The sequence below is a fragment of the Gigantopelta aegis genome, chromosome 10, assembly GCF_016097555.1.
Source record: "Gigantopelta aegis isolate Gae_Host chromosome 10, Gae_host_genome, whole genome shotgun sequence".
Lineage (NCBI taxonomy): Eukaryota > Metazoa > Mollusca > Gastropoda > Neomphalida > Peltospiridae > Gigantopelta > Gigantopelta aegis.
The window spans coordinates 69,377,968-69,385,229 of record NC_054708.1 but is presented as its reverse complement, the minus strand read 5'-3'; the positions used below and the strand labels follow the sequence as shown (position 1 = coordinate 69,385,229).

At 35.8% G+C, this 7,262-nt stretch overlaps 1 protein-coding gene across 1 annotated transcript in view; it reads left to right on the top strand.

The window, feature by feature from the left end:
• The first annotated feature begins 3,004 nt into the window (after positions 1 to 3,004).
• LOC121382617 overlaps positions 3,005 to 7,262 on the top strand; it is an 8,415-nt gene continuing 4,157 nt past the window's right edge. The window contains exon 1 of the mRNA XM_041512141.1: positions 3,005 to 3,139. The gene's annotated coding sequence lies outside the window, so the exon portion shown is untranslated. The remainder of the gene's footprint in view (positions 3,140 to 7,262) is intronic.

The window sequence follows — 7,262 nt, the reverse complement described above, 5'->3', positions numbered from 1 at the left end:
GTACTCCATGGAATTGAAAATCCGAATAGATTCGTCGAGACTGTTCGATCCTTCGACCAAGCAATCCAAGCGAGTTTGTTTCTGGATCCTGGAGTTAATACAGTGTTTCGTAATCTGAGTAGGGGGAACCCTGGCGTTTTAATTAGTCCTAAAACTATGTAACCGTCAACACACAAACGTACTGTGAAACCATTCATCAATTCATTATTTCATTTATTCATTCATTATTCATTCATTCATTTCAAATTAATTTTGTGCTTATATCCAATTAAGGTTCAACAACGCTGTCCTGGGCACACGCTTCAGCTATCTGGACTGTCTGTAAAGGACAGTGTTAGTCGTTAGTTGTTAGTGAGAGAAGAGTCGGTGTAGTGGCCTTACACCTACCCCATTGAGTCGTTAAAACCCAGTACCTACCAGCCTTATGTCCGATAGCTTAATCACGACACCACCGAACCCAGTACCTACCAGCCTTATGTCCGATAGCTTAATCACGACACCACCGAACCCAGTACCTACCAGCCTTATGTCCAATAGCTTAATCACGACACCACCGAACCCAGTACCTACCAGCCTTATGTCCAATAGCCTAATCACGACACCACCGAACCCAGTACCTACCAGCCTTATGTCCAATAGCTTAATCACGACACCACCGAACCCAGTACCTACCAGCCTTATGTCCGATAGCTTAATCACGACACCACCGAGACAGGTGACACCCTGTACGTTCGTCGCCGTAAATGTTCGTAGTTTTACTAAAACAACAGATTTCGTTGGGATCGAAAATGTCGTATCACAAACAGAGAATACTACATGAGTGTGCGTTGGATATCGTCCATTGCCCTGTTTTGGCGGTTGCGTCGTTTGTGTGCAATAGTAAGTAAATTTGAAGTTCTGATATCTTTGACTTATGCATGGAGAAAGCAAAATAATGTCTGTCACGTTCACAGATATGTTCGTATAAATAAGATTGAAACGAGAAAAGGAAGTATGAACTTAACCCACTCATAAACATGCCACATTTCTTAATACCTGTTTTATGATTTTCAAAGACTAATTTTAAAAACTATTTTTGTTTGTTCTCACCTGTACTGCCATCTAGGTACGGAAGTCACATGATTGTTCACGGCGTCTGCTGGAAAAAACTCTCTTTACAGATAGTTGCCAAAATATATGGTCCTCATATGTTTTGACATAAACATCTTTCTGGATGTGTTTATATATATTTTTAAAACTAAGACTGCAGCTTATATTTTCTAACCAAACAATTTACTATTATAATATTAGTATACTCCACTTATAACACGATTGCAAAACATCAGAATTGTTATATTCGTTTTCAAAAATTGATATCGATTAACATTGCTTCTTGAAGACGCCATTTTGTAATATGCCTTAAAATATTTAATATCATTTTTATAAATTATTATAAGTACATGTTAGGTTGAACACCATACATGTTTTGAAAAAACCCCCAAATATTGAAAACTTTTGTCTATAAGCTATACCACTAAACATTTCACTTACCGAAACAGGTAACGTAGTTGACAATATTTTCGGCTGATGCATGCTACAGGTTTTGTACACCCGTGCAGTAAACTTTGCTACATATCGGCCAGTTCAGTGCTCATTTAAAGCATAGGAATACTAATAAAAAGGTAGCTATGTGCATAGCAATTGTCTGTTTATAAATATTGATATGCTTCAGAACCGAATGCTTATTCTCACTGAAACTGGTCTCTATATCATACCATTTATCAAACAAGTTGTTTCAAGCCATATGTAAAGGGGTGGGGTGAGCGAGTTGGATTCCTTTTGAAATAACGAACTGTAAGATAAATGGTATCTAGCGGACACGAATGGAGTATTCCATTTCTTAAATATTCTTTAAAAAACCCAAACCCAACAAAAACAAAACAAAACAACAACAACAACAACAACAACAACAAAACAGCAACAAAAATGACATCTACGTTAACTGTTCCACCTAGAATCCAAATGGCGCCTTCTTTTATTTTTTATATAGATAATATAAAATGTTTTAATCGCGAATCGGTCACAATGTACAGGGCTACAATAACAACAACGACAACAACAGCAACAGCAGCAGCAACAACAACACACACAAGATAGAAAACCCCGCAAAATACCCCCCCCCCCCTCCCCCCAAACAACAACCCCAACAACTAACAGGTTTAAACTAAATTTAAAGGTATTTTCCAACCGTTACGCTTGTAGCTAATCAGTTCGTTTCAGATTAAATTAGCCATTTAAAAGTCACGTAGGAACAGCTAGTCGTATGTCTATAAATATAATGAATGAATGAATGAATGAATGAATGCTTAACGACACCCCAGCATGAAAAATACATCGGCTATTGGATGGCAAACTATGGTAATGCAAACAAATAAGGTGATGATCAACATCAATATAAAAATTCAAGATTTAAATAAAAAGAGTGTAAGAACTGTGCAAAAATACAAATATCACAGATAGATACTGACTTTTACTCAAAATTTCAATTTGTGCTGTATTGGCCATTCTCAGAGAGAATGTTACACCCTGCACCACGGTGAGGTTACAGCACGCGCAGAGGTCTATAAATAGATAACACACACGTGTATTTTTTGGTGTGTGTTATCATAAACACAATTGGAAGTGTAAGAAATTCCTAAATTCCTTAAATTCGACCGACAAACGTAATTGCATTCTATGCAAATCAGGGATGTAATCCCGTTCCGTAAATCTTTATTTGGAGGTATGTCACTAACAAAAATAGCAACGCCCCCAGCTGCATCTTTCTATATATATATATATATATATATATATATATATATATATATATATATATATATATATATATATATATATAGGTATATATACAAAAAACATGTTTATTTAATCAATTAATAATTAATCATACAAACATATTAACTAATGTCATTTTCGTTTGAAAAAATAAATTTAGTAATCGTAATAAGCCTTAAGATAGAAAGGAAAACCCAGCGGTGAGGGATAAGTTTGCAATCAGGAAATTAAATCCATCAAAGTTATCAACTTTTCTGTATAAAAATCGCCTCAGAATTCCAGTTCAACACTCACATCTGTACCGTAGCTACAAGTCGTTCTGACTAAGGTAAGTGAAATACGTTTAGAGCTTTTAAAGGGTTTTTTCCTTCATATGTTCTGATTAGGTTGATTTTATGAATTTATTGTAAATAAGTGAATAAATTAATTTATATATTGAACTTAAAGCACGTCCAAGTGAAAGTGTGTAGACTATACTCTGTCCCATCCTCCTACAAAAATATTTTTTTTTTTTTTTTTTTTTTTTTTAAATATATAATTTCAGTTAGGTTTGACGTAATAAGAAAACTAAAAGTATTTTGGAAATAACAAAAAAAACAAACAATTTTTGTAAGCAATTTACAAAACAATCGGCTAAGAAATAAATAACTTGTAGTAAATTCCATAATATGATAAAAGGCGTTCCCTGTGGGACGAACTATAGACCTCTCAGTGCTAATGGACGTAAGCAAAGATTCCCCCTCTTTTATGCTTTAATGTCAGAACCGCACTGCATATCATCTACTAAATGGCCTAAAATTATATAAATGAATGAATGAATGTATAACGACACCCCAGCACGAACAATACATCGGCTATTGGGTGTCAAACTGGTAATGGGGAAAACAAAGTGATGATCAACATCAATATAAAAATCCAACAGTTAAATAAAAAGACAATGTAAAGGACTGTGTAAAAATACAAATATCACAGATAGATATAATTAAAATTTAGAATAAAATTGAGTATCACGTAAAAATTGTAAAATAATTTCTGGATGGAATCGAAATGATTCCATCACATTTGTTTGACCAAATAAATCTTTTCGAATTACTGACAAATGCTTACACTCCACCAAAATGTGGCGCACAGTCCGAGTACACTGACAGTGCTCACACTGAGGTGGAGGATCTTTCTTTAAGATAAATGAATGGGTCAAGTAAGTATGACCGATGCGGGCACGACACAAGACAATATCATCCTTCCTGCACTGTCTATAGGAGGACTGCTACTCTCCCAAGACTGGCTTGATGGTATGAAGCTTATTCGCAACCGCACCGTCCCAATCACGTTGCCAAGTCGAAAAGATAAATTAGTGGATACAATATTTAAAATCAGTATAAGGTACACCAACCCTGGCATGAGTCAAATCCAAAGCAGACTTGGCAGCAGAATCCGCCTTTTCATTACCCCTGATGCCAACATGGCTGGGCACCCAACAAAATACAACATCTTTATTGGCAATAGATAGAAAGACACACTTTCGTATCACCATCCCAATTAAGGGATGGTCCTGCTTCATATTGCGCAAAGCTTGGAGACACGAAAGTGAGTCGGTAAAAACAATAAATTTTGATGCACTAGAATCCTTGATTTCTTCTAAGGCTTTAATGACTGCCCAAACTTCAGCACTAAAGATCGATGCCGAGTCAGGCAGTCGCATGGAAATGTTAGTGTCTGGTGGAAATACTGTAGCACAAGCCACAGAATTCCCATCCCGTGATCCATCTGTATACACAAGAATTATATACTTTTAACTCGTCCAAAAGGTATTTTGTTCAACTACTAGTATCATGGTAATTATCATGTATCCCGCGTATTATTGATGTTATCGACTAATAAAATGTTTCTACGATTAAACTTATATATTAAATATATTTTCTTGTTTAGAATATTAGTGGCTGTATATTAAACGTGTTTCTGATCGTTCTAATATTTGTACTAGGTTAATTTTCATTTTATTTCCTAAACAATATTTTTTCTTAAGTACGAAATTATTTGAAGACAAAATCCAGTTTGGGCTTGTTACAAATATTAAGACGACCAGAAACACATTGATTATACAGACACTGATATTCTAAACAAGAAAATATATTTAATATGTAAGTTTATCGTAGAAATATTTTATTAGTCGGAAACATCTTACAATGCAGCAAACTCGGGAATGTCCCTTTAAAAAATACATATTTCGTTCATTTTTATCTATCGCTAGCAGTTCAAAGTTCAGTCAGTCGTTTATTGCTAACGCTAGCTAGACTGGTTCAAAAGCTAGATACGATCACTGTGGGAACCAGTCAAAATATATTTAAAAACGTTTAGCGACTCCCAACTATAAGGGGCCAGTTTGCTAATGTGTAAACTATGCACTGAAGCATGTACCTGTTTTGTTATAACTTAAACCCGCACACCCTAGTTCCATCCAGCGAAAATAAATTATAATTTGGTTAATCTACAAACCTGTAACACACTTAGATCACGTTTTTATCAAATGGAGTGAAAAAGCAGATTTTATATCGATAAATACCATGGGAATCCCCATGTCCCAATTGCTTGAAATAATTTTGAAAGTTAGTATTCTGATGTCACCGGTAGATGTCGCTCGAAGCACAACAATGCCTACGTCACGACAAATTTCACAGACTTGGGTGCGTTTCTTTCACCTCTCCTGGACATGTTCCAACTGTTCTGTCCTGGTTGTATCCCCTCTCCAGATATTGTAAGACATAGCAAAATTATTGGTTTTAAGGGTTTGTAACGTATTGTATTGAGACACTTACTTGTCTGAACTTTATTGTTACCGACAATGTTCACGAACTGTGAAGAAAAATCTCACAAATGAACAACAACAAATCGGATGTTGATTGCGCGAACCGTGCACGAGAAAACAAACCGAACCAAAATGATAACGGTCACGTGATATACCAACGTCTGTGACATTGAAATGGAAATATCCCCTCTAAAAATAGATTAGACCTTGTCTGCTCACGGTTTTTTCTCAGACGTGCGTGCGATTTATGAAATACGAAAAATGCATTTTGTGGTATTACAAAAACCAGGATTACCAAAAAACACTTCAGGTGAATGGAAATGTATATTCTAAATAATAAACGGTAAGTAAAGTGCAATTTTATTTGTGAAAAAATGGTTTTAATAGCGAAAAATAACGCCGTAATGGTTAACAACTAGCCGTAACTAGGGTGTGTCCCTTTAAGAAAAACAATAACTTTATATTGTGACTGGGGCAGGCCAATACATGTATATATGTTGCAACCGTTATGACAAGTTCATCTGTCCATTTTGGACAACAAATAGCTGCCCTTGTAATTTTGTGGCCGTTATAGCAGGTTCAGCCATTCATTTTGGCTATTATATACAGGTAAAATAAAGAAGGAAATGCATTGGGCAGGATTTATGGTGGCCGTTATGGACAGGTGAAGGTTCCAGTATCAACTGTACACACGCAAGCACACACACACCCACACCCACACACACGCACACACACACACACACACACAAACGCACACACACACACACAAACACGCACACACACACACACACACACACACATACACACACGCAAGTAGTGGATGATCCCTCCAGATCTAATCAAAGTATGATGTAAATTAATCGGGGTCACGGGGACACTAGGTTTATTGACTTTTAAACAAACGTACTACGAGGACACTTCATAACTGACGTATGCATTCATAGTCATCAAACAAAAGCATTTCAAAACCAACTGTACACTGTAAGCTGTCCAGCGTTAACCTCCCCCCAAAAAAAACAACAACAAAGAAAAAAAAAAAACCCCAAAAAACCCCCAAACAAACAAAAAAAAACACACCCAAAAAAAAACCCCAACCTCAACCCCCAAACAAAACCTCATTAAGCACTATTTTGTTTTATGGAAGGATATCCAAAACAACATCATTCGTGTTTGACGCCATTTCCATTCAAAAAGACACTGCGTCATGGGTAGAAGACCACAGTTTTGTGAATCTTCAGCTGATATTTATGCATACCAAGCCATGACATTCTAAATGCCAAACCTATGCTTTATAAATAAAGAAAATACGGGTATGTTTAGTCTCAAGGAAATTACAAAAAAGGGTCATAGTTATAAAGAGGACTTATTTTAAATATTTTTACTTAAATGTGTGTGTTACATTCATCATAATGTATCCAAACTGCATGATTTTGGGTACATTATTTACAATGTTCACACTCATACAAGCCACATCCAAGCGGGCGTTGGAGCTTATCACACATATATTTATGAAAACTTTGCTCATCAAACCTTACAAAAATCCTAATTTTAATAAAGGTTTAGCTATTCAATTTTTCACAAAATCAACTTGTTTGAAAATTACCCAAAATGATCATTCCCCACTTTTGTCACAAGGAAAACCGGG